The sequence below is a fragment of the Corvus moneduloides genome, chromosome 1, assembly GCF_009650955.1.
Source record: "Corvus moneduloides isolate bCorMon1 chromosome 1, bCorMon1.pri, whole genome shotgun sequence".
In the NCBI taxonomy this organism is placed as follows: Eukaryota; Metazoa; Chordata; class Aves; order Passeriformes; family Corvidae; genus Corvus; species Corvus moneduloides.
The window spans coordinates 159,657,302-159,683,580 of record NC_045476.1 but is presented as its reverse complement, the minus strand read 5'-3'; positions in this window follow the sequence as shown (position 1 = coordinate 159,683,580).

Below are 26,279 nucleotides of genomic sequence, written 5' to 3'. Positions count from 1 at the left end.
TCTGTATGTGTGTAATTTATTTGTTTGTTAGTTTATTCTGCCCTGTAACAGTCACAGAGGTTTCATAGAATGAATTACAGATGTCAGGTAAAAGGGCCCCAACCTGTAGCCAACAGGCACTACTGTCCCACACCCCTGAGGTGGGAGTCCCTGCACAGATCTGGCAGCACCCGTCATCTGATGGTGCTGAGTCAGTGCAACCTCCCATAGAGTTCTCTGTGGACTGCAAAGTAGCAGCTTTAGCATCTCACCAGATACTATTCCTAGCTGCCTGAGTGCAAAATAAGTTTGATTGAAACTGATGTAGGACTGTCAAGGTAGGGATTTGCAGTACTTTTGTTATGTTGATTGACATCACTCTTTCACTTAAACAATAGCTGCAAGTACTGCAAGAGGGCACCTAAGGGTAAGATAAGGCAAAAACCCCCGATATTATTACTCTTGTTGTAATTTCAGCATATTTTTCATCTGCAATCTTTCTCTAATTACTAGAAGAAATTACAAGATACCATCCTTCAGCAATCAGCTCTAGTGGAGGGTGTCCCTGCCCATGGCAGGGGGCTTGGAACTTGGTGATCTTTAAGGTACCTTCCAACCCAAAACCATTCTGTGATTCTATGATCTTAGCCATTATAAGGCAATAGTTCTCAAAATGCAGTATGAGCAGGAACTGAGATTAGTAGGCAATCCCATACATTACATCCTTGCCTCACAGCTGCTGCCAGCATGTCCATTTTTTTTATGTTTAATTAAGTAATTTTAAAATAGCTTCCTTCTCCCACTCCTTTTCACACACACAAAGCAAAAGACGTTATTGATATTTCCAGTGTTGTATCCTTTATTATTTTATCCTCCATCAGGGCTGATTCTTTTACCTGCTAGGGGACCCAGCTTCACATTTTGTAGAATATCCCTTTTTTATGCAAAGCATTAGCAAGAATGACATTTCAGCACTGATCCTGAGAAAAGGACATTGCAAAGTGTCTTCATGGAGAGAAATCCAGTGTAGCATGAATAAAAAAATTTCCAGTGCATTCACATTCTGATTGCATATCTAGTTGGAAATCTAGATAGCTTGTTTAAGTCATCAATCTGCTGGGTTCAATGCCATGGAAATTGCAAAGAAATTCTGCTTTGCAGGACCTCCTCTACTGTATCTTGTAGAACAAATTTGAATGTGCCTATGACCAGAGCAGAGCAATTTGATTGTAACACTTCTTTGTATGGATTGTGTCACTTTTCACACTACACTGACATTTCCAGGCTTCAGTTCAGCAGGTTATGTCACTTGACTCCAGAATAATTATTTTGAAATACATTGGGTTTTTTCTTTACTTCTGTTTGTTTTGGGTTTGTTTTGGGTTTTGGTGGTTTTTTGGCTTTTTTTTTTTTTTTTTTAAAAAGGTTCATATGAGCCTTTTAATAAAGGGGTCACATCTTGTATAATTCACTAGAGTCTTATTGTGCAAACAGTATTATTATTATTATTAATAATATTATTACTTCTATCTTCCACTTTAAAAAGTAATAACTTGGGAAACACATCCTTACTTTGTCTTGTGAAGATTCATCCTGTTATAGTAATTCCATTATTCTGGCTAATCCCTAAAGACAAAGAGGAAATTTTCCTGCCAATAGTGCAGGTATTAAATAGCAAGTGATGCATTTCTGGTGCAGTCATTGAATCTGTCACCAAGCACACAGATGGTGACCTGGGGGACATGAAAACCTTGATGTAAATTTCTCTAACCCATCCTTTGGCTTACTTTGATTTCAATGCACTTCAGATATTACACAGTGAGCCAGTCTTTACAGGATACACCGATACAGTGCTGGGGCTGAAGGGAACAACTGCAGAACAAACTTTTATATGTAACTCTGCTTTAGAGGGAGGAAAGACTACAATCTCAAAAAGGCTATTTAGAAAAAGCTTTCAAAGACGAAAAAGCTTTCAAAGTCAAAAAAACCTAAGATAGAAGAAGTAATTTCTGACATTGAATAGTTAATTCATTCCATTTTGATTTTGACACTGAAAAATACCATTATATGAAACTCACTGTCCCACATGCTCCTAAGGATATTTAAAAATAGCTGTCTTTTTGTGTGTCTTCATAACATTTCTTTGACTATACTTTTTTCTTTATTTTTAAAAGTTGTCTAGAGTTAAATATTTTAGCTGTTCTGTCTCACTCTTATTTAAATTCTCCTGGCACTTCTGAAGAACTACTTCCTGCAGGAGTGAGAGGAAGCTTTCATGCCAGATTGCCTTATAATTCCCCAGTGACAACTCCCCCTCTTCTTGTTTACCTTCCTGGAATTAATGTAATGCCACCTTCATGGTACAGGGACAGATAGCAGCCTTCCCCTAAATTCTTGTGCAGTAGCATCATCTCTTGTGCAAGGTAGAGAACAGGACCTTGGTGAAGCCAGCACAGAGAGGCTGGGGGATAAATCACCTTGAACTCTCCAGTCACACTGGAGAGTGTGGTGTAGTCTGAAGGAATAGTGCACTGTAGTGGTTTGGTCCAAGATACTCATTACTGTTTATCTTCTGTGAGATAAGAATTAGGAGAAATGCAAAGCAGGCACCAAACTTGAAAGAATATAAAGAAGTTTATTAACAGACCTAAAAGAAGGGGAAAAAAAAATTATACCACACCTTCAGAACTCTCCTCCTCCCCCCACCTTCCTCCCTTCTCCCACTGACAATGCGAAAAGACAACCCTTAAGATGTTCAGTCTGTTTACCACTTCCATAATAACCTTGTTCAGTCCATTTAGAAAGAGAAGTCTCTTCTTGCTCGTGCTATGAAAACATTATCACAACGAGACAACCGCCCACTTCCAAATATTGTTCAGTCCATTTAGGAAGAGGAGTCTCTCTGCTCGCATGTGAGTCCCTTCCCCCGACTTGCAGCTTTTCCCGCAACTGCTTTCGAGGGTCCACTCTTGAAGTTTTTTGGGGTACAGTTTTAGGGTTGAGCCATTCAGAAACAAAAACAGAGGCCCTTCTCCTTCCCTGGGAGCAAAGGGTCTTCCTCATCTTCATCGTTAGGAATATCTCTGGGAGCATCTTTAGGAAGATCTTTAGGAAGGTCTTCTCCTTTCCCGTTTGGAGCAAAAGTCCTCATCTGGTCCATCTCTCCCTGTCCAAACTTCTCATGAAATTACAGCTGCGTCAGCATCTGCCTATCCCAGCGCAGGTGCTTTTGCTCACGAGTTGAACACTCCACCCCCCAGATCTTCATGAAATTACAACAGGATACTCTGATATATCATAGCTTCACAACAGACTTTCAGCTTTAAGCATCTCCTCTTTCTCTTCCCTCAGGTTTTCAGCTCTTCACAGCAATAAAAGGGTTAATCTCACCTTGGCCTTGCAGCTTTGCAGCTGGAATGTTGAATGTTGCTTATCGAAGTGGAGAGGGGGGAGAGCCGAGCTGCTCCGGCTGCCCACGGCAAGGCAGTGGGGGGGGGTTCCATGGCTGGAACAGATCCATGGCTCCAGGATGGCCGTGGCCCGGCCTGGCCTGGCCCAAGCAGGGCCTGGCCGAGCCCACTGGGCCCTGCTCGGGCCCTGCAGCCACCTGTCCCAGCGCCGGAAACGAGAGAGAGCTTGGAGGGGGAGTTTGTCTATTCTTTAGTGTGTATCCCAGAGGTGGTCACAACTTTAAGTGGCTTAAAGAATTGTCCATATTCAAACTGGCCAGCTGATAGGTTCTATCAGGTCATAGAGGAAGCTGTAAGGAGAACATCACTTCCGAGACTCAGCTTGCTAACCTATGACATGCACATAAACAAGGGTTTCTCAGAACTGGCTTGCCTGGACACCAGCACAGCTCTAGGTCCATTTTGAGCTCTGTTCTGGATAATTTGCACATCTGAGTCATCCCCCTATTTCTGCACCCTCATTCGCTTTCCATATAGCAAAACTCTATGCCCTCAGTCCAAGCCCCTCACCATCAAGAGCACAGAGCTACATCTTCATGAACATCATGCAACCATCACTCCTATCCCAATGCTTCCTCTGCATGTACATCATCAATTTGTGCCTTAACAGCTAATGACCAAGCAGATCCTTAGAGAGAAGCACACATACCCTCAGCTCAGACACACCTCTCTGAAGAAACCACCAGGTGCCTTGCCCCTTTTGCATTTGTGTGAGCACTGTCAACGGCACACCCACCATGCTTGTTCCGGAAACTATTCCAGAATCCTCAGCTGCCTGTCTGTCTCTTCAGTAGCAATAAGGTCATTCTTAAAAATAAAGAAATACAAATTCTTCTAAGTAGAAGGAAATGACCTTTATTTGTTGCATGTCTAAGAAAGCTGCATTAAAATAAGATGAAGACTGTGACAGGAGATAACCAAAGATGGTAAATTTAGGCTGACACTTTGTCCTTAAATTGAACTGTTCAATAAGAAAATGTACAGTAAATACAAAGATTTGGCCTTAAATCAGATTCTTTTGGGATATGTTATTGTGCTATATGCTTAATATATTTTCAGGTACTTCTTGAGCTGCCTGCTATAGGAGACAGAATCTGTGGGAAAACAGGAGTGCTGTCAGACCATCACTGGGGATCTGAGTCCCTTAGGACTGGATGCTATAAAGTTAAATCACAGCAACAGAGTCCCTGCCCAGACACCCCTGAAGTTAAATGCCAGAAGGGATACAACAGATGAGTCATTCAGGCAGAAGAGGGAGGGATAAGAAGAAAAGGCACCGGCTGAATGGATCCGATAACAAAAAGAATGAAGGTCAAAAGAAAAAGGCATGTGAGTCTTGACAAGGCAGTTTCTCACAAAGGTGGGAGTTATGGAAAAGCACCAGTGAGCTTGAGGAAGAGTCCAAGAGAAACATGAATGTGGGGCTGCTTCTGTTAGACTTCTAGAACAGCCTGTTGGGTGACTGTGAAGTTTTATAGTCTATTTATTTTGAAGCTAAGTGTTCTGAAATTAAATTCATACAACAAAACATTGTAAAATATAAAATGCAAAGCCACATCAAGTTAGACTTGGGACACCTGGGGAAAAAAATTCTCGCACTGAGAAGTAAAGACTGCTTTCCAATGAGGTAGCCAATGAAGGCTCTACCCCAAAGCTGCTTCCAATGAATTTGAAACTGAACACCTGGGTAAAAGTGGGGAAACCAAGAAAACAAAGGCAAAAATCCAAGTTGCAGAGGGGATGGCTGCATAGTTAAATTCTTTGTAGGGTTCATGATGAGGATGGACTTTGAGGGCATTTAAGGAGGATGAACCCATGAATTTTGCCATTTGTTATGGGAAACAAACAGCATTAAGGGAGAGGGCAACTAGTGGAAGCTGGCAGATCGTGGGTGGAGCAGAGGCAGGAGCTGACATTGTGATGCTGATTGAAAGAGGCTGGGGAGATAGTTCAGTTCAGTTCATTTGGTTCAGTTCAGGCAAATAGGTGCTTTGTTTTGGTTTTCTTGTAATAAGAAAAGAGAATCCTGAGGGAAGAACTGAAAGACGTCATGGTGGGATGATGTGGTCTCAGTAGCCTGGGAGATCACTCCTGACAGCAGTGACTTACACAGAGATGAGGAAGGTCAGCTTGTACATGCTGGGATGACAGGGAAGTTTCTTGCTTATGAAAACAAGGGCTGATCAAAACCTGGGCAGGAATGTCAGAATGGCTGCAAAGGCCTTTAATTTGGGAAAGAGTGAGACTTATATGTGAACATTGCTAAAGAACTGAAAGCTCAACAGAACAGTGGCATTATCTGTAGCAAAACATTTCAGACTGGGATTTTAGGCAGTGACATTAGTAAGAGCAGGAGATGGACAAGCAGCAGAAATTGAGAAGGAAAATAGCTTTTTTATCCATGTTTATATTTAATTTTTCTTTTCCTTTTTTTCTTTGAAGATATGTGAGATAAGGAGCAAATAGGTCAAAGGGTAAATACTTGCAACATGGGAACATCACTGGGGTAAGAAAAGACAGAGTAGGGAAGTGGATTAAATTTTTCTACCTCTCAGACTGGTGGAAGGAACCTAAATTTAAATTACCAGATTTCTTCATGTTGTGATGAAATACATGAAAGAACCCAAGTTAGTGTCATCCCCAAGGAATGGTGAACCTCAGCCTCAACTGTAATTTAGGCACCAGATAATCCATATGGAAGGGCATGGTGTGGATTCTCCATCCATAGAAACACGCTTAATGAGAACAATTGTGTTGACATGAGAGCCAAAATGTAAGTTTCACCACACACATTTCACTGCTCACAGCAGCACTTGCTAAACCAATAGTCAATTACTTAAAACATTCCTCAGTTTCATTTTGTATTGGTGCCTTTCTTATGTATATTTTATTCCTTTTAAAGCAGAAAAGCAAAATAACTGAAGCAAACAAAAAAACCCCTGCATCTGATGTTTTTAATCACAGTTTTCTGGGAAGGTTGACCAGTAATCTTGAATTATTTTAGGTTTCCGTTATTCTTCATGACTTCAACGCAGTGTCACTGGTGTCTTACTACCTTAATTGTGCTTGTTTCCTTCCACAGAATGACTCCTGAATGAAGAACCAAACATTTCTCGTACAAATTCACAAAACACGTCAGAATTCCCTACCAGCATCAATAAAAAAAAAAATAATACTGAATGGTCTTTTAGACTGACTGAGTTTCTTTCCAATCCTATTTTGAACATGGTAGAAATGTTGCTATTCTGAGTAGATGGTTACTAAAGTAATGTTGGCAGGTGTCGCGGGTTCGGTTTGTAACCGGGCGGAAACACCAATTTAGTGTAGTGGTTTGGTCCAAAATACTCATTACTGTTTATCTGCTGTGAGATAAGAATTAGGAGAAATGCAAAACAGGCACCAAACTTGAAAGAATATAAAGAAGTTTATTAACAGACCTAAAAGAAGAAAAAAAAATTATACCACCTTCAGAACTCTCCTCCTCCCCCCACCTTCCTCCCTTCTCCCACTGACAATGTGAAAAGACAACCCTTAAGATGTTCAGTCTGTTTACCACTTCCATAATAACCTTGTTCAGTCCATTTAGAAAGAGAAGTCTCTTCTTGCTCATGCTATGAAAACATTATCACAACGAGACAGCCGCCCACTTCCAAATATTGTTCAGTCCATTTAGGAAGAGGAGTCTCTCTGCCTGCGTGTGAGTCCTTTCCCCCGACTTGCAGCTTTTCTCACAACTGCTTTCGAGGGTCCACTCTTGAAGTTTTCTGGGGTACAATTTTAAGGTTGAGCCGTTCAGAAACAAAAACAGAGGCCCTTCTCCTTCCCTGGGAGCAAAGGGTCTTCATCATCTTCATCGTTAGGACTATCTCTGGGAGCATCTTTAGGAAATGAGGTTTTCTCCTTTCTCATTTGGAGCAAAAGTCCTCATCTGGTTCATCTCTAGGGACTGAGGTTTTCTCCTTTCCCGTTTGGAGCAAAAGTCTTCATCACTTCCATCTCTCCCTGTCCAAACTTCTCATGAAATTACAGCTGCGTCAGCATCTGCCTATCTCAGCGCAGGTGCTTTTGCTTACGAGTTGAACACTCCACCCCCCATATCTTCATGAAATTACAACAGGATACTCTGATATATCATAGCTTCACAACAGAATTTCAGCTTTAAGCATCTCCTCTCTCTCTTCCCTCAGGTTTTCAGCTCTTCACAGCATTAAAAGGGTTAATCTCACCTTGGCCTTGCAGCTTTGCAGCTGGAATGTTGAATTTTTCTTATCGCAGTGGAGAGGGGGGAGAGCCGAGCCGCTCCGGCTGCCCACGGCAAGGCAGTGGGGGGGGGTTCCATGGCTGGAACAGGTCCATGGCTCCAGGATGGCCGTGGCCCGGCCTGGCCTGGCCCAAGCAGGGCCTGGCCGGGCCCACTGGGCCCTGCTCGGGCCCTGCAGCCACCTGTGCCAGCGCCGGAAACGAGAGAGAGCTTGGAGGGGGAGTTTGTCTATTCTTAAATGTGGATCACAGAGGTGATCACAACTTTAAGTGGCTTAGAGAATTGTCCATATTCAAACTGGCCAGCTGATAGGTTCTATCAGTTCCCAGAGGAAACTGTAAGCACCCCTTAGCAAGGACGTCCCTTCCGGGACTATGCTTGCTAACCTATGACAGCAGGTAACTTTTTATATCTTGACAGTAAAAAGTTACCACCAGTTTAAAATTGTAACTTTAAACCACACGGCATTATAGATAAATTCCATTATGAGAATTAACACATAAAGTCTTATTCAATATCTTATTTTTATTTATTTTTCCATTTTAACAAGAAAGTTTTACCAATTTTTTTTTTTCATCCGTTTAGGCTCAGCTCCAGTTTCAAGGCAAGATGTTGGAAAATATTGTGTCACTGTGTAAAAAAATATCAGAACAAAGTGGTAGTTCAGCATGACAAGACAACTTATCACTGCCCATTTGGGATGCCAAGAGGAAAATCAAAGCAAGCACGGGTGTTTGTAGGCTCCTGCACAACATGACAAATGTGCATTGTGATCTAAAGAGAAAGGAAGATGAGCTCAGGAGGAGTGTAATGAGCAGTGCTCTGTCTTTGGGAGTCTGCAGCACCAGGAGCAACTGCAGTTCCAGTAAAGCTCTGCTCCCTAAAACATTTTTATATTGAGCTGTGTCTGATCAATAGCAAGGGGAACTCCTGTTCCTGTATATTCCACAGGAGAGACACCACACAAGCCTCCTACGACAGGTTCATGGCTGACAGGGGCCTTGGAGACCCTTCTGAGAACCAGCAAGGAAGGGCAGGACTGCCAGGCTGGGATCCATCGTGCCTCCCCTGCCAAAGAGAAGCTGCATCTTCAGCAGACTCGTGATAAAAGATCCCCCATTTCCAGTGGAGGTAGGCAAGAGGTATTTGATGGGGGCCTGGTCACATCCTGGGGTGACTCCTAAGGGAGTTGCTGACGGTCTTGGTGTACTGGTGAGACATGTTTTCAGCTAAAAAGGGCAGGAAGAAGGAATGAAGAGGAGAGAGGGACATGGATCAGTCCAGGTTGGTGTGGTTCACCTGTGCCCTTCCTCCTGGGCTATGCTGGTGCCGTGAGTGCCTGTCACAGCCTCACAGTGGGAACAAGAGACAGGAACTGTCACATATTCCCTGTAAAAGGTGTGTCTGATACTATCCCAGGAAAACATGTACCAAGATAGGTGTTTCTCAGCTGATCATCAAAAGGGAGGGGTTCCAGTGCTGAGACTGATCCCAGAAAGGGGCAGGGGAAGTGGGAAAGGAGGTTGTGCCTGGCAGATAGATGAGTTTTTATCCCCAGCTATGCAGCAGGATGACATTAGTTCCTGTGATTGAATGAAGGCCTATACATAGATATCAACAAATAAATCAAAACCTCTTGCACAAACATGAAAGCTGAGAGTGTTTAATTCAGGCTTGACTGTTACTTTCTCCTCTGCACCAGGACTGGACCACTGTGAGCTATAAAGAAGCATTGACTCTATTAGGTTTGAGCTATTTACCATATTAATCATAATCCAGCTCACCTTTCAAAAAGTAAATAACATATTTAAGATTATCAGACTCAGTTTTGAGCAACATTTTTCTTATTAAACAAGCACACAGGACTGGCAAAAATCAATAGGAGAGTTAGAGTAGCCTCCCTGTAGAGGGTGTTTGTTATCTCCTGTAAGTCACTGTAAAAGATGACAAAGCTGCCACATCATGAGGAAAAGTAATTTTACAGGATTCAGGTGGGTTCAAGTTTCCATCTTCTCACTGTAATCAAGTGCATCATGTGTTTCCACCAGCTAAATGAACCTGCAAGCCTCCCAGACACAGGTGGCCACAGAGTTGAGTGTGCTCATTTCATTTCCTAGGCCGTCTTTCCTTACCTTTCCTCTTTAGCAATAAAAAAAGGAATTCTAATTCTTCACGGGTAGTGCAAGTTGGTGTGATTGGGTGGGTGCAACAGCCCTCAGCTGCAGGGGGCTGGCTGACCACATCCATATGGGGAGGGGAGGGGATTCTCATTTCAGCTGGCAAGGGGAAGCTTGAATGATGTCCAACATGTTCATCACCCAGGTGACACAGTTCACCTCCCTCACTGTCCCCATCACCTCGAATAACTGAAAATGGCCATGCAAAGTCAGTGAAATTGCTATAGTTCAGATTAAAATTACAGTGTATAAAAAAGTTTCCAGATAGTCTGTTTTTTCTGTGCAGTTTCATAAGTATGAAACTTTAAAAATTAGGTACTAAGATTTTTGGGAAGGGATGTTTTTTGTTATTTATTTATTTGTTGTTTGTTAAGGGTGGGGCTTGTTTTTTACCAAAACAGAAGTTAATCTTAAATTCTTAGCTGGTGTGTAAGAGCTATTATTCATTTGTATTGCTCATCATTAGAGCTTGCAGCTGTAGTGGGAAGATCAGCTGGAGCAAGATGAGGTAAGTAACCATTCCAGATAAAGGTTTCTAATGCAATGGAAAGGTGGTAAAAGCAGAGAAGGATTAATCAAATCGCCTGTGGTTTGAGAGCATCTTTGTTTCAGAGAAAGAACCCTTATATTTGCCTTCCAGTCAGTAAATTGCTTTTAGTGGAAGTTACTGTCCATTGGTGAAAACAAACCTATGTGTATAGAGACGTTAAGGACATCGGGAAAAATAATAATAGCATTAAAAAGTAAATATGTGGGTTTGCAGTTGTACCTGTTGCAGTACTAATCTCAGACATATAAGAAAGATACCACTTTTCCTTCTTCTTCACTCTGTAGCTACTACATGAGTAGAATAAAAATGCTCTATCAGTGACTTTCAAACTTCACAGTTCACTTCTGTTACCCAGATTAATGGGCTGTTATTTTCTGTGTTTGTCTTCCTACCTTTGTTCTTTCTGACTTGAAGAGTAGCTCCTGATGATCAATAGGGCTTCTAATATGCACATACTTGCGCTATTAGTAGTACTAAGTCATGCACAGGACTCACAGCTGAGAGTTCAGTTTGTTAGCTCTGTTCTCCGGGCAGTTTTGTAACCTTTACCTGTCCTCTGCATATATTTTGATAACTAGTATTGAGTGACTCTCCAAAGTGAATACTGTACCCTGTATAATGAAATTAATCAATAATACTTGCTATCCTTGATATTACATTCTGGGGACACTGAATTGTACATCTCTGGAGCACAGGGCTGCTTTATCAATGTTTTAATATTAATAGCAGGCTGAATTGAAAAACTATTTTTAATGATAGAAGAATTTCTCTTCATTTGATGTAAAAGAGAACTGCACATTCCATGAAAAGCGAATTATTTTCAGGATCATTCTAATTCTGATGTGAAATTCTAGGTATTGTTGCAAATCTCCTGTCAGGCTACTGCAGATGGAATAGTTTGCAATCAGCTTTAGATCATTCCAAGCCAACACCAACTTTTGGTGTCAAGGCCACAACATCTGTGGTTGATGTGTGGTTGATGCATACCACAGGAAGGCTTTTACTGCAAGAGATCACTATTCAAGGGCGTATGTGGTCACCTAGAAAAGCAATATGTGGAGCTGTAACCATGGGAAAGGAGCTGCCTCAAGGTCTTCTGAGAGAAGGAAAGGTCTTGGCAAAAAAACATCTGCTATCTGATTAGTCAGAAAATCCCACAAGATCTATTTGAATACCCCAAAAGATCAATCTAGATACAGCCATATATGATTGTTTCAAAATAGCATAATTCCTGCCTCTTTCTCCTCCTCACATTTGACTAAGGAAGAAAAAAGGTCATGGCTGCCTCTTTGTAGCCCACTCTGAATTTGTCGACAACCAGCAGATACAGACAATGGCCACTTTTCTGAGCTGTCATAAATAAAAGTTTCTACCTTGGGCTAACCTACTGGCTCTGAGTCTCTTGTGGAGCATCTCTTGGGAGCTCTGCACTGGGTGCAGGGACAGTATCTAGTTCTTCAGTTCAGTATTCAATCATGATAAGCAAGAAATCCTCTCTTCCTTCCCCATATTCTGTATCTTATCCATCATACAACACCTAATTGCTGCAACAAGCCACGTGCCTGGGCAGTGGAGCCCTTTCACTGCTCAGTCCTGATTTATCTGTGGAGCAGGTCCAATGCACAGATGCAATATGTGTGTGTATTTGTACAATCAATGGCTGGAAAGTCAGAGATACTCATGAACAGCACCAATTCAGCTGTCACAGAAAATGATAGTTCTAGTGATTCCCAAGCTATGTCTTATACATGTTAAAAAAACACATAGGTTTTTTTTAAGGTCGGTAATCGTGATTCTTTTTAGGTAAAGACAGAAAGGGAGACTCCAAACCAGCTTTTGGGTTACAATATGGCTAGATAATTATGCTGCATGTGTCTGGGATCATTCTTTGGCACAGATTTGCCTATATCTGTACTGTTAAACTCTCCCAGCTTTGGAAACAGGGTGGGCATCCAAACTGCTTTCTGGGAATGGTCCCGGGTCTGTGCTGATTCCCCAACTGTGTCCAGGCTGCATTTGGGAGAGTGCCAACTGGATGGGGCCAAAATCATAGCAGGAACCATTTAACAGGACAGTCTATCAAGTTCCCCTTGCTGGGAACATTCCCTGGTGCCATTCAATTAACCAGGATAGATGTAGTCCAAAAGTCTAAACTAATTACCATGAAAAGAGACAGTAATTCAGTGACAGTGTTTCACGGCCATATGCTGGCATCTTTGGGGTCTGGAGAGGAAATGAAAACATCTTAAGGAGAGCTTTGCCAAATGAGAGCTCCAAATGACAATTGCAATAGGGAAAAACTATTAGGCATTGCCAAACTGTGAGCAGAGCGAAAATCAGCAAGAGAAGAAAAGATGAGCCCATAGGAACAGGGTATGATAAAACTGCCCTTCCCTTACTTCCAGAGTATTTCAATAGAAAGGAAACATAGTGAAGAACCAGAGAAGCAAAATACTCAATTATTTACAAAGTTGTGCTGTTTCCTTAAAAAAAAAAAAAAATACTCTTTAAATGCTGTGTTTGCTTTACTGGAGTGCAGAGTTAACCACACCCTGTTCCACAGGCAGAGCTCAAATCAGCTTTCATTTAAACCAGATTTCAAACTCTGGTATCCTGGACACAGTAATGTGAGGAACATTTACAAGAAACAGAAACACTTTGTCAAGAAGTCTTATCAGGATGATATGTGCTAGGGCCTTGTAAAATTCAAACTTTCCCAGTAAAAATGCAATTGTAAATGATAAATCCCTCCTCAGGTTGAACTGAAGAGGTTGGAAAAATATATGTGTTTTAGAATTATCAACTAGTCTTCCCCTGGCATGGATTTAAACGTGGGGTAAATGAGATGAAGTAATCTACTTGCACATGAGAGGAGAGTGTACTGTGATACTTCACTTTACTACTAACCTCAGAACATTTTTTGTCAGACCTCCAGAGCTAGAAAATGTCTGGATCATGGAAAGCTACTGCATCAGCAAGGAGATAAACAACTACTGCAAAGGCCATTTCTTGCACTGTGGCTCTGCATAGTATCAACTACTGGATGTACTTTGAATAAAGCCTCCAAAGGTGAATAAGGAGGATAAATTTCCCCCTTGTTTACTGGACTACCAGCTGGGTATGATAAATGTCTCTTCCTACTCTTGTTAAATGGAAAATGTTTATCTACTGAGCACCTCCAACACAGCATGACAGTGAAAAGAGGAATGGAAAATGTACACGTAGGATGCAAAAGTAACCTGGTTGCATCTCAACAAGTTCTCCTTTATCTGGAAGGATACAAAATTTGCTTGAAGCCACTGCATATCAGAAATGCCTTACTCCCACTTGTAAGGAGAAGTTGTCATAACATGAGGTATCTAGCCTGTTAGCTTTTACCAACTTCTATTCACTAAATTGTGGGAGATGGATAAAGGTCAATTGGTGGCTGAGATAATTGAGTTTAATCATGAGCCACCCAAGTGAGGGAAGACATTACCACCTGGCATTATATAGTACATTAAAATGGCTCTTCTCTGGCCTATAAAGGTCATTGTACATTGTATGGCAAAGGTTGTGCTGTGAAAATGCTAATTGATTTTTAATACTGGCTGCTGACTTTCCTGTAGAGGATGTCAAGTGCCTCTTGGGAGGCACTTCATTCCAAATTCAATCATCATTGTCAACTCATGCCAGCAAAAACAAATGGATTTTTGGAGTCCAGTCCAGCAAAGCTAGGAAAGGACTAAGTGACTCTGTCACTGAATGACTAGACCACCAGCTTGAGTAATATGTTTGTATCCCTCATCCTGAAAGCAAGATAATCCTGTCCTCTTGCCCATGGGATTCAGAGATGTAAAGGGCAGGTTATCACCATTCACAGAACAGGTCTGAGCACTTGGTATCAGGTTCACAGGGATTTAAGTGATTAATTCATATTTCCTCTGACTTAACTAAGAGTTGAATAGATCAATACAGAAAACACATCACCAATCCAGAACAAGTTCTGTGGAAGACTCTGAGGTGATCAGGGGTGGAATGCTCTAGAGGAGAGTCTGAGGGATGGGCAGTGTCCAACGTGGAGAAGAGGTGGCCTTGGGGGACCTTACAGCAGCTCCCATGGGAAGGTCCTCAGGAAGACAGAGCCAGGCTTTTCCCAGTGGTGTGTGCTGGAAGGATATCAGAGTCCCACATTGAACAGAAAGAGGGTTTTCTCCCTATGAGAATGGCCAGGCAGTGGAACAGATTGTCCAGCTACCTTGTGCCTTCTCATCTTTAGAGCTTTTCAAGACCCAAATGGATCAAACTGAGCAGTGTTACAGGATCCCATATCTGACCTTGTTTCGAGAAGGAAGTTTCAATAGAGGTCTCCTGGGGTCCCATTTAACCTGTTGACCCCATGAAATGGGCACACTGGTGCTGGATATTCCATTTTTGGGAGTGATCTGAGAGAATGGACAGGTGGGAATCCATCATTCTCCACATTCAGCACACACAGCAACCAGTATGAGCCAGATGTGCTTCCAGCACAAAGCTCAAACACCTCTGAAGGGGGATATTACATGGTGATAGTTTGCCTTCTTTGAAAAGAAGACAACTGATAATTTTGTCTGGTATCTGTATAAATGTCCATTAGCCAGCTCCTGACCCTCATCTTCAGTGGCAAGAAATGCATTTGAGCTGTACACAGTTATGAAAGCAAAGATCAAATCTTCCTGGTGCCTGTCAGTTAGAGTCAGATTCATTTCTAGGAAATCCTGAAAGAAAGAGAAGTATAAGATTTGGAAATAGGTGGTTAGGAGGGCTGTGCTGTGACAGATTGCCTGGCTCACAATGATTGGCTGCTGTGACAAAGGGAATCCCTGGCAAGGCATTGGCAAATTTCTGTGTCCATAATTCCCTCAGTTCTAAAATGAATTCTGGAAGGCTGATCATCATTTGTATTAGATCACTACTATGGAGGAACAGCAACAATCTGTGACAGCAGGGAGACAGAAGTTAATGATGAAAGCACTTTAAAAAACCCCAAAAAACCACAGAAACCAACCAAAAAACCCCAACCAACCAACCAAAAAAACCCCAAAAGATCTATCTACAAAAAGCAAAACTTCACTACTTCAGAACTGTTTATTTCTAGAAAAAAAATCACCTCCAGGACCTCTTTAAATGGCACTTTCAGTAGTTTAGACAACATTACCATTTATGTAGAACTTGTCACAACTTTGCACAAATGCTCAAAATTAGGAAAAAAACAAAAACAAAAACAAAAAAAACCAACCAAAAAGCAGATGAAAAAGCACTACGAGTGCTTAAAAGGAACAGGTGAAAACAAAATTCATTCCCAGCACAATCCAAGCTCCTTTTTGTCAGATTTAAAGAATTTCATCCAATTTCCCTATTAATCAGCTGATACAGAAGACCCACATTCTGACATGAAGCATAAGATAATGTCAACATTATTTGCAAACTGCTACATTACAGTGACAGCCTAATGTTTATTACTGTCAAATTACTGTCATTTTATTAAAAGGACCAAAAGCTCTGGCTTTGCTAAGCACATCTCCCAGTCCCACCAGAGCAGTGGAGCTGCTCCCTCTTTCCCCACACTGTTCTCTGTGATGGAACACAGCATTTGCATCTGTCTGCACAGGCAGCTCTGTGAACATGCTGGCTAATGAACAGGGCAGGGAATTTTACATTCCAAGACATCTATAATCTGAATATCACTCTTTGAGTTTTGATAGGTTTTTGTTGGGGGGTTTTGACTGGTTTGTTGTTTGTTTTTTTCCCCCTGAAGCCTTCCTATGTATTATCCCAACAGTGTACTCTCCTAATAGCCATTCTCCCTGTGGTGTTTGTGTTGTTGGGGACAGATTCTACTTGCCTTCCTCAGACTTTCTCTGCTGTGTTCTGGCACTTGTGAAGTGACATGATATGAAACTTTAGAAAAGATATCACTGTTCCACCTTCTAGACTTGCATCTCCTAGTCAAACAGAATGTAATATTCTCATCACCTATGCTTTTCTAGTGTAAAATAAAAATACTTGGTAGCAGGTCTGGGCTAATTCACTCCACAGGATTGCATGCAAACACCCTAACATTTATTTTGGTATTGTTAACAAGAGCTGGAAGCTGGAGACTACAAAATTCAACCTTAAAATCAGTGATGATTCCCTAGAAATAATATTGTTAAGAGCTGGAACAAGCACAATACTTACACAAGGAAAGGAAAGGCAGGAAATGTCTTCCTTGGCCTTTTAAACAAGGTTTGAGATCCTTTCATCCAGAAAAAAAATGTTGAATTTGCATTTTTTGAGGGGGAAAGGACATTTGAGCCTATTCTGCTGAATGAATACAAGCACCAGCATCAAGACTGGGATTCCTTGTGCGGTACTCAATGCAATCATAGCACAGTAATTTAGCTAAGGCTTAACAATTTCTTGCAGGACAACTTAATGTTATCAGATTATCACTTATAATGTCCAGAGGGATTTCACTACATACATAAAATATGAAGAAAAAAGGCATCAGATTTAGGTATTCTATGCTCCACTTGGTGTGGCCCTTGCCTTCAGTGTTTGTTTGTTACCATTGGTAATGAGCAAAGTGCAATTACTCTTGGCACAAATGGGAGTTAGAATTACCCTTTAAACTTTTATTAGAGAGGAAATAAACCTAGGATATGTCTCTCTGAACGTAGGTGAACACACTGCAGACATACACATTCAATAGCATGTCCCATAGCAACATACTTAATACGAGAGGTGGGAAATAGGATGGAAGTGCTACTACAAGCAATTGGCTTGGGTTGTCACTGTTAACCTTTCCTAGCTAAAATACCCTCACTCCAAGTCAAGATCAGTGTCCAAACCAGGCACCATCTCACTGAGATTTAGAAGCTGATATCCAGGTATGAAACTGAGGTTTGTGGAATCAACCATTGAAAATCAGAACCAAAAGAAACTTTGTTAGATGCCCACATGAGAAGCACCACTTCTTTACAGCCTGTTCAGCTCTTTTGCCCAGGGAGGTTGTGGCTGCCCTATCCCTGGAAGTGTCCAAGGCCAGGTTGGATGGGCTTGGAGCAACCTGGTCTAGTGGAAGGTGTCCCTGCCCATGGCAGGGGTGTTGGAATGAGATGATCTTTAAGGTACCTTCCAATCCAAACCATTTTGTGATTCTATGAACCAGAGAATGTCATAAAAAACTTAATGACTTTTAATTAACCTATTTAAATTTATGTCTTTGCTTCATTTGCATTCATTATCTGATGTCCACCATTTAGGGAAGCACTCCAACTCATCGTCCCAGCCAGTGTGGCAATGACTTGTCCTGTTCATGACACACACCCCTTTTAACGTGTAAAATACTTACTCTACATTCTGGAAATTCTTTCAACCCTCTAATTTAAAAAAGGTAAAGTTGCTGAAATGAAGGTGGGCTACAGAGCTTGAGCAGCAGGAAAGTGAATTTCATATATGCACAGAGAACCTTTGTGTGAAGACTATTTTTAGGTCTCTGTACACAGAGACCAATCCTCAGGATCTGGAAAAATTAATATCCTTGAAGGAGTTATTTCTAAGCCTCGCTTGGCTGATACTGAAAACCAGAAGCAGCTCATGACTAGACTTTTTCTGTGACAGGAAGGAGCCTGCACACCACACATGGCTAATCTGAATGAGCTGCATCAGGGTCACTCCACGGTCCTCATTCTGTGTTATGTGAAATTGCCAAGATGATCCATCTTCCTTCTTGAAAAAAAAATAGGTTCTTGGTGTATGGATGTGTTTTGTGGTGGGGTTTTTTAGCATCTTGTTTGCGTAACAGATTGTTTACTTATTATCTAATTTTACCAAAACACTTATGTCAGATCTTCTGGTATAAATGGAGGAAGTCAGCTGAAAAACTACAGTAGGAATAAACACAAACTCAAATTAAATATAAATCATTCCAAGAACAGGCAGAAGGAGCACATCTGGTAGAATCTTAAGGCTATTTTTTTTTTTCCAGTTTCAAATACAAATGACCTCTAGTACACTGATTAATTGCAAATATTTAGTCTGATTTAGTAAGCCTGAAAGTCTGTTTCTTCTAGAAGAGATCAGTAAAATATTTTTTCTGGGTGGGGGGAGGTGAAAAGAAGTAGTCATCTGCAAGGATATAATAATTTAAGGATGCAACCCTACTAATATCTGAACAGCGGATCTTAAGTCTGCAGATGTTTGAAAAAGATTTTAAAGTCAAATAAGGCAGAAGATTAGGAGCTCTTTACTCCCAGGGAATTTCACATGCTTGAAGAACAGCAATTGCTTTGTCTTCTGCTGAAATGCCGCTCTCTCTGGGGTAAAGAGAAGCAGCTGTGTAATAACACACAGTGATGCCACACAGGAACTTGACGGGAAAGGAAAAATTGCACGTGAAAGCACAGCAGCACCAAGAACCTCGCTAGACAAACCATGCAGTCATTACCCTTTCAGATTATCGGGACAGAGATGGAAATTAGGCTTCCTGTAGCACAGAGCTTTTAAACACTCCTCTGTGGCAAAGCCTGAAGTCTGATATCTTATTTGAAGCCTGGCAACCACCACCTCACAGGGCCCTTTGCTCTGCTGCTGCTGCTGAGAGTGCTGTTCTGGTGTCACAACAGCAGATATGAGTTCATTCATGAGCAATCTCTGGTTACAGACAGAGTTTGCTGGTGCAAATAACTTTGGCTGTTTTCAAAAAGGGGGTGGGGGAAAAAAAGGAAGAAGAAATAAAAAACCAAAAACCAGAAAAAACACCCTGAAAACAGGAAAGGCAGCAATCCAAATATAAATCAAAAGCTGTACCACCTACTGAGTCAACGGGAAACTGAAATGAGATAATAAATACCTGGCTCTGGATGAATGTTAGAAGCTCATCAATATGGTTTACTCGCTTCTTGAAGGGGGAAGTGCCGGGTGAAAATTAACACAGTAGCTGGAAATCTAAGAGACAAACATTTTACAAGCTTCACCAGAGGCTTAGGAGATGGGGATGGATTTGCCCTTAAAGGAATTTTGCTACACCTAATTAAAGCACTGGTAAATGTAAAAGGTACCCAAAGAAGGAACACTGAGGCAGTTCTTGTGCTGCTCACAAATTGCTGCTCTAACCAGGAGGAGAGCAGGTGATCTGTTAGAACCTTCCTTCGGTTTTAAGCCATCAGAGGTGCCTGTTTTGCACAACTGGGTGCAGGAGTGTGGCACCCTGTCACAAACCTACAGGCCTGGTCAGGAGAGTAAGAATCATCAAAACATAAAGGTTGGAAAAGACTTCCAAGGTCATTGAGTCCAACCGTTAACCCAGCACTGCCAGGTCTAGCCCTAAACCATGTCCCCAAATGCCACATCTACACGTTTTCTGAACATTTCCAGGGACAGTGATTCCACCACTCCCCTGGGCAGCCTGTTCCAATGCTTGACCACCAGTGAAGAAACTTTTCCTAATATCCAGTTAAGTTTGAAGTGAAGGATGGAGACACAGCTGAACAGCTGCTCCCAAGTCCCACTGGGGGCCTGATCTATACCCATAACACCATTTCCAGCAATTTGTGAGTCAGATCTGCTCCTCCCCTTCACTGTATATGGACCCAGGGTCCATCAGCCCTAAGCACTGAGGCATTCACACCATCCGTCTGGAGCTTTTCGTGGTAAGCAATGCATATCTACCTCAATCAACACCGTGGTAGTAATTGCTGAGTGATCTCTCCCTCTCCACATCTCCACCCACAAAGGAGCCTTTCAGTACATTTTCTCCCCCTGCCCAGTTAAGAGGGGGACTGATGGTGCAGCTTAGTGGGCACCTCGTGGTCAGCCAAGGCCAACCCACCCCAGTCATCTGCCCATGTTTCACTTGAGCCATGAGCTTAAGAAATACACTTTTTAAAAAATATATATATACACACACAACCATAGAAGCCCTGATTTGCAAATGTGACCCCAATGACAAAATTTTGAACTCTCTTTGCTTAAAGGCCAGTGGCTTGTACTACTTGTGAGTAGCTGTCTAAATCAAAGCTGTAAACCTTTCAAGGCTTGCTCCATTCTAACCAAATATATTGTGGCCAGGGAATTGAAATTCTGATTGTTCCTTTGAAAGATACCAATCAATCAGGAGGCATGTAATAAACTATACTTTTTAAATTTTAGGCTTTTTAAATTTGAATGCTTCTTACATGGAGCTAATAGGAAAAAGACATTCACAGATACACAGACTAATGCAGAGTTGTGTTCTGCTCACTAGACCTGAAATACTCAGAAGGTGCTGAGAAGAAAATAAATAATAAATTGCAGTCTGCTAGATTTTCTGATGCGTTAATACTGAGAAGCTCCTTGAAAAATAAATGCCTGCATATAATTGAAAATTTTGCCTGTTCTCTAAATGTACCTGTAGTAGAACAAAAGATCTACAGGGATAATTAATCAGTAGCACTGTTCCTCAAGCACCATCTGATTAACAGTATTTCCACTTACACAGTCCTTCACTGGAATTTACCAGAACAGGGTTTCAGCAGTGAAGGACAATAACAGGGCTGGTGGTAGAGAAGCATAAGGAAGTCAACTCTATCCTGCTGATCACTGTGAACTTATTTCTAATCAGCTCACCTAAAGCCTGTGTTTGCACACTACAGAAGACAGAGGAGGGAGCACAGACTTCATATTTAGTGTGTTCATTCATTATTAAATTAATCCTATAACTCTATTACCGACTGCAATTATTTCAAAAGCCATTCATGTGAGTCAGTAAGGAGGTGTGAGATAACCTGAGGCAACCAAACGAGGCTTCTGGCCTAGGAGCAGAGTGCCTGATGTTTCCCAGGGTAACCAAATCATACCTGGCACTCTGCTCCCCCCTCTCTTCAATGGCTTTCTACCAGCAGCTATAAAGGAGCCTACAACAGCTACAGGCCAGACTTAGGGTCACATTTTTGGGTCCAACACACATGAAACACAGAAACCTCAATAGACACCGACGCTGTGCAGATGCTTCCAAGCTACTGCATGAAACTTGTAATGGTCCTAAGGTCTGCTGGCTGAGAGGGAAATAAAGATATGCAAACATGTTTCTTTTACCTTGATGGACTTGTGAAGAAAAAGTAACAGCAAGAAAGCACGCAGAGTATTTTTAACCTCCTCTTCATGCATTTTTTTTACAGAAGGGGAAGAAGGAAGGACCTGTATAGGTTTAGGTTCCTCTCAAATACCTTCATTTGGGTGTTGGGTAAATACTGACTTGTACACTGTCCTGAAAGAAAGTCATCCTTTAAAAACATACATTTTTTGAAATAACTTATTTTAAAATTAAATAGTGTCTCTGCTCCCAATACATGTTTTTGTGCAAACCTATGTTTTTCTGAGAAAATTTCAGCTTCTAAGGAATATTTCACCAATGCTAAACTTCAGGCTTGCTTTGGCTCTTTCTCTGTACAATGCAAAATTATCTACCTGCATCACCACTCCCTTAACAGAACAGTGTTTGAAAGTTAGTGAATTCCTTAAGTGTTATGAACCACAGAGGTATAAAGTCTTAGATTTTCATTAGCAGAAGTGTTGCATATTTTCTGTTTCCTAGTTAAAAGATAACCTGCACATATTCCAAAGGATAGATAATGCTATTTAAACAGCTCTCAATAACTGGATAAGTACACTGAAGGTTTTTATTTTCCTTCTGTGTAACATCTAATGGTTATTAGTGGCGACTGGATACTTACTTCAAACACTAGACTGAAACAGGAAAACTTTTACTTCACATTGTTCTAAGTAATTATGCACAGAAATTAATCTCTAAGCTTTCCTTCAGAATTTAAAGCTTTCTCTTAAGCAGCAACTAACATTTACAGCATAACCATAAATTCATAGAATCATTGAATATCCAGAGCTGGAAGAGACTCACAAGGATCACCAAAGTCCAACTCCTGCCCCTGCACAGGATAGCCCCAAGAATAAAGACGCATAGAATATCCTGAATTGGAAGGGAAATTCCCTCTTCTACAAGTCATCTCAGCCAATATTCTACCTAATCCTGATATTTCAGATGCTTACAAACAAAAGCATGTGGCTGTGTTCAACAGAAGGCTCTGGAAATAAACATTGAGTGTGAAAACCTCCTGATCAATGCATATGCTAAGAAGGCTGTTAGAGAAATATTTGGAGCAGAAGCCATCAAAAAAGAGTCTACCTTTCTTTGTTCTTTGCTGTTTTTTTAAGGTATCAATAAAACTGGTTTTGGAACAGAAATATGAGTGGGATTTATCATGCTTTACTTCAGACATCTAAGGTTTAAACATCCAAACAAGTTTAATCACCCACATGAATCAAGGGGGAAGAGCCAGGTGCTTTCAGAGGGTCAGTCCCCTGAGCTTAATGCACTTGTCTCACAAAAAGTTGATTTATCCTTTGAGCTTGTTTCTCTTGGTCGATGATAAGGGAAGCCTGGCCAAACAGTCAAGAGTTTGTCATCTGAGTCGTACATACGTAAGCCAGAACTAAAAACATCCAGCCCATTTCTTTAACAAAATTTAGAGCCTTCTGTTAATTTAAAAAGTAGATGGTGTTTTTCAAAAAGCCTAATTTGTGAGGAAACCACAGCAATACCCAAAATTTCTAGGTGCAGCCTGCATGAGGAACAAGAGTTGTGTTGGTACTCTGGTAAATACCAACTCATATCCATTTCAGTTTGCAAAGGCAGTAGGATGTGCAATACATAGATAACACACAGAATTGGAGAATTCATCCTTGATAATGAAAGGAATTTTGATCATCCTCACTCTCACATATTACTAGTCTGAAAATCAGTTAAAGGAAGTGAGAATTATAATACGACAGTCATTGATCCATGACTCTCAAGCTCAGACACAGTTATTAGATCATCTGATCTACCTGCTACATAGGAAAACCAAGAGAAGCCCATTCTTTTGCATGTAGCTTGCTGCTGTGGTTAATCACTCTCATTAGAGCCTAATTTCTCATTTAAGACCGCAGGGTTTTTACTCAGCATTAGTTCTTACTTTTTTCACTACTAGATTAGTCATTCAGTACTTGTTATTTTCTCCCTGTGCGAGCAATTATAAACCATAATCAAGCTTTTTAAGTCTCTCACAGTAAGATATCATCTTCTGTCCTTTGAATTATTCTTCTGAAGGGCCCTTACCAAAACCGTTAAATTATGTACACATGCATATAAATATTATTCAGTACACAAAGTGACCTTTCAAAGGAATATTGATTGTGGCATTTATGAAAGTTATATGCTTATATCTTTGAAGTATATCACCAAAAATTAGTGCTGCTGTTCCTACTATGTGAGGAATTTCAATGTCAGACCAGTTACATACATAGGTAAAAAAAAAAAAAAAAAATAAAATCAGTTATCAGAGACTATAACTGGGACCTGTGTTTACCCTGCCCCTCTGGACTAGGATACATCACTTCAGCTTCCTACCATCAAATACATCTAAACTGAGAGTGAGCTCCAGGGAAAAGTACCTGGAATAGTCTAGACAAAAAACAAACAAACAAACCAATGTAACATGGCTCCGTAAACTAGCTTGGGGAGGATATGCTCTGGAACGTGAAGGTTTTCCTCCTCTATTCCAGAATTTGAAATTCAAAATGTCTTTTACAATTTAGCCTGCCTTTTAAGAACCACTCCTCAGTCTCCTGTTGTATAATATGCTTGTATTATTTTTTTACATTTTCATTTCCTCAAGCCTGCAATTAGTGTAATAAGGTAAATGCATTTCATGGCCACCACCATCAAACACACCACAAAACTTTACCCAAATCCCTTATGCATTCATCCTGCAGTTCTCTCAGGAGAACTGCCTCAGGATTACCTCCGCTTTCTTGACTTATTAATTCTGTCAATCTTAGAGGGACCCTATTTCTGATGTAAAAAAAAAAAAAAAAAAGTCTTAATAATGAAATAAAACCACACACACTTTTCTTACTAGTAAGCTGAATGAGAAAATCATCACTGAAATATTTTAAATATCTAAGGGAATTTTCTATTCAAACCATTTGAAGTTAGAGCCTCAAGTGCTGTAAAAAAGTGAAACTGTACATGGTATATGCTCTAATTTTGAATATTGAAAGCAGGTTTGTGCAGTCTTGTTAGTTGCTTATAATTGAGATTGGCTCAGTTGGTCAGAGCATGGTGCTGATAACAACAAAGTTGTGGGTTCAATCCTTGTGTGGGCCACTGGACTCCATGATTCTTGTGGGTCCCTTCCAACTCAGAATAGTCTGTGAATCTCTAAACTTCTACTAAACAGATTAAGGTCAATTTCCACATGTGGGTAATTCTGAAAATCACCATCAGTCAGATGATTTCCAATATACATGCAGGCAGAAGTCTATATAGCATTCTCATTTGATTTCAAACTGTAATTACCTATCCTCGAAGGTCTTTCAAACTTTCTAAATATTTGTATTGTAATATAAACATTGCACAATGATTCAGCAAAAAGCCCAAAGTCCAGGAATGCAGGTTTAGCAGTGTAATCCTGTAGCAATCTCACTGTCTGAAGCAAGAGCATCTTCATCCATGGATTTTTGAACCAGTAATTGCACTGTTAGAAGAATTAACTTAAGGACAAATGTGATTTCCTTTCTTTTAAAATATCCTAATAAGAGTTAATTCTGAGATGGAGTCTACATATTTTCTTTCAGTAAGAAAGACAACAAACAAATACCTCCACACTAAAAAACTTAAACTCGTAATAGAAGAAGGAAAAAAAAAAACCAGGGCAAGTATTCAAATGACTAAAAAGTGTTTCACCCTCCTGAGATGTTTAGGACATCAGGTCTTTCACAACCAGATCAACAGCAAGAGCACAAGTCACCACTGACTCATTTGCCACAGAAGACAAATAACTTGAGTTCCTGGGTTACTGCTTGAGTAAGGATTTGGAACAGTTCACTACATTTTGTCTAAGAGAGACAAAAAAATATCACTCTGTGGAGGTCAGTAAAAAACCCCACAACTTCCCATTGTCTTCACAAAGGGGCCAGTATTTCGCTTCAGGTGAAAACTTTTTTTATTCTAAATTTCAGTAATAACAAAGATTAAACCATTTATGCTATTTCATACCAAATGGTTCTAAGCATAAAGAATGGGTTTAGTATTTAGCTTTGCAAAAGCAGAAACTATACTCCAAGGACCGATTTAGATTTGTTTTTTCTCTGGGTAATAAGACCAGCATCTTGTTTAGTCAGGAATTCTGGCTCAGTGGCTATCTTGAAAGAGCATGAGTTATTCTGGTTACCAGATATATAGATTCCTGAGAAGTTTTGTCATAAACCTTTATTAAATATAAACTAATTTCATATTTTTCAAGTATATCTTTGATGAAAAAGCGGAAGTTTCTATTAAGCCAATTTCCTAATTTGCTATTTTTAGGAGTTTAGACATCTCACACTTTTTAATACTTTCCCAATGATGGAAAAAAGACCTAAAAAAAAACCTATGCAGCAAAGCAGCTTTATTTTGGCCCTTGGCTACAGCTTAAACATCTTTAAAATCCAGGTTTGCCAGAGATGTTCTCTTGACTTGCAATTGTGTAGAAAGCCTGCTTGAAGACAAGGGTCAATGCACAATGAAGCATCTGAGGCTACACAAACATTTATCTTCACAATATCTGCTTTAATACTAAACACTTTCAATAATTTCCATTACCAAAGGGGTTTTTCTCCCCATTAAACAAATGCAGCTGTCTTGGACAAAACTGCTGAGCTTGAGAAAGTAATTCTCAGCCCTTTCATCCAATTAGTCTTTTTCATAAAGTTAAAAAGTCAAAGATATTTGGATTCTTGGTGTGCATTTACTACAGCTGCCAACA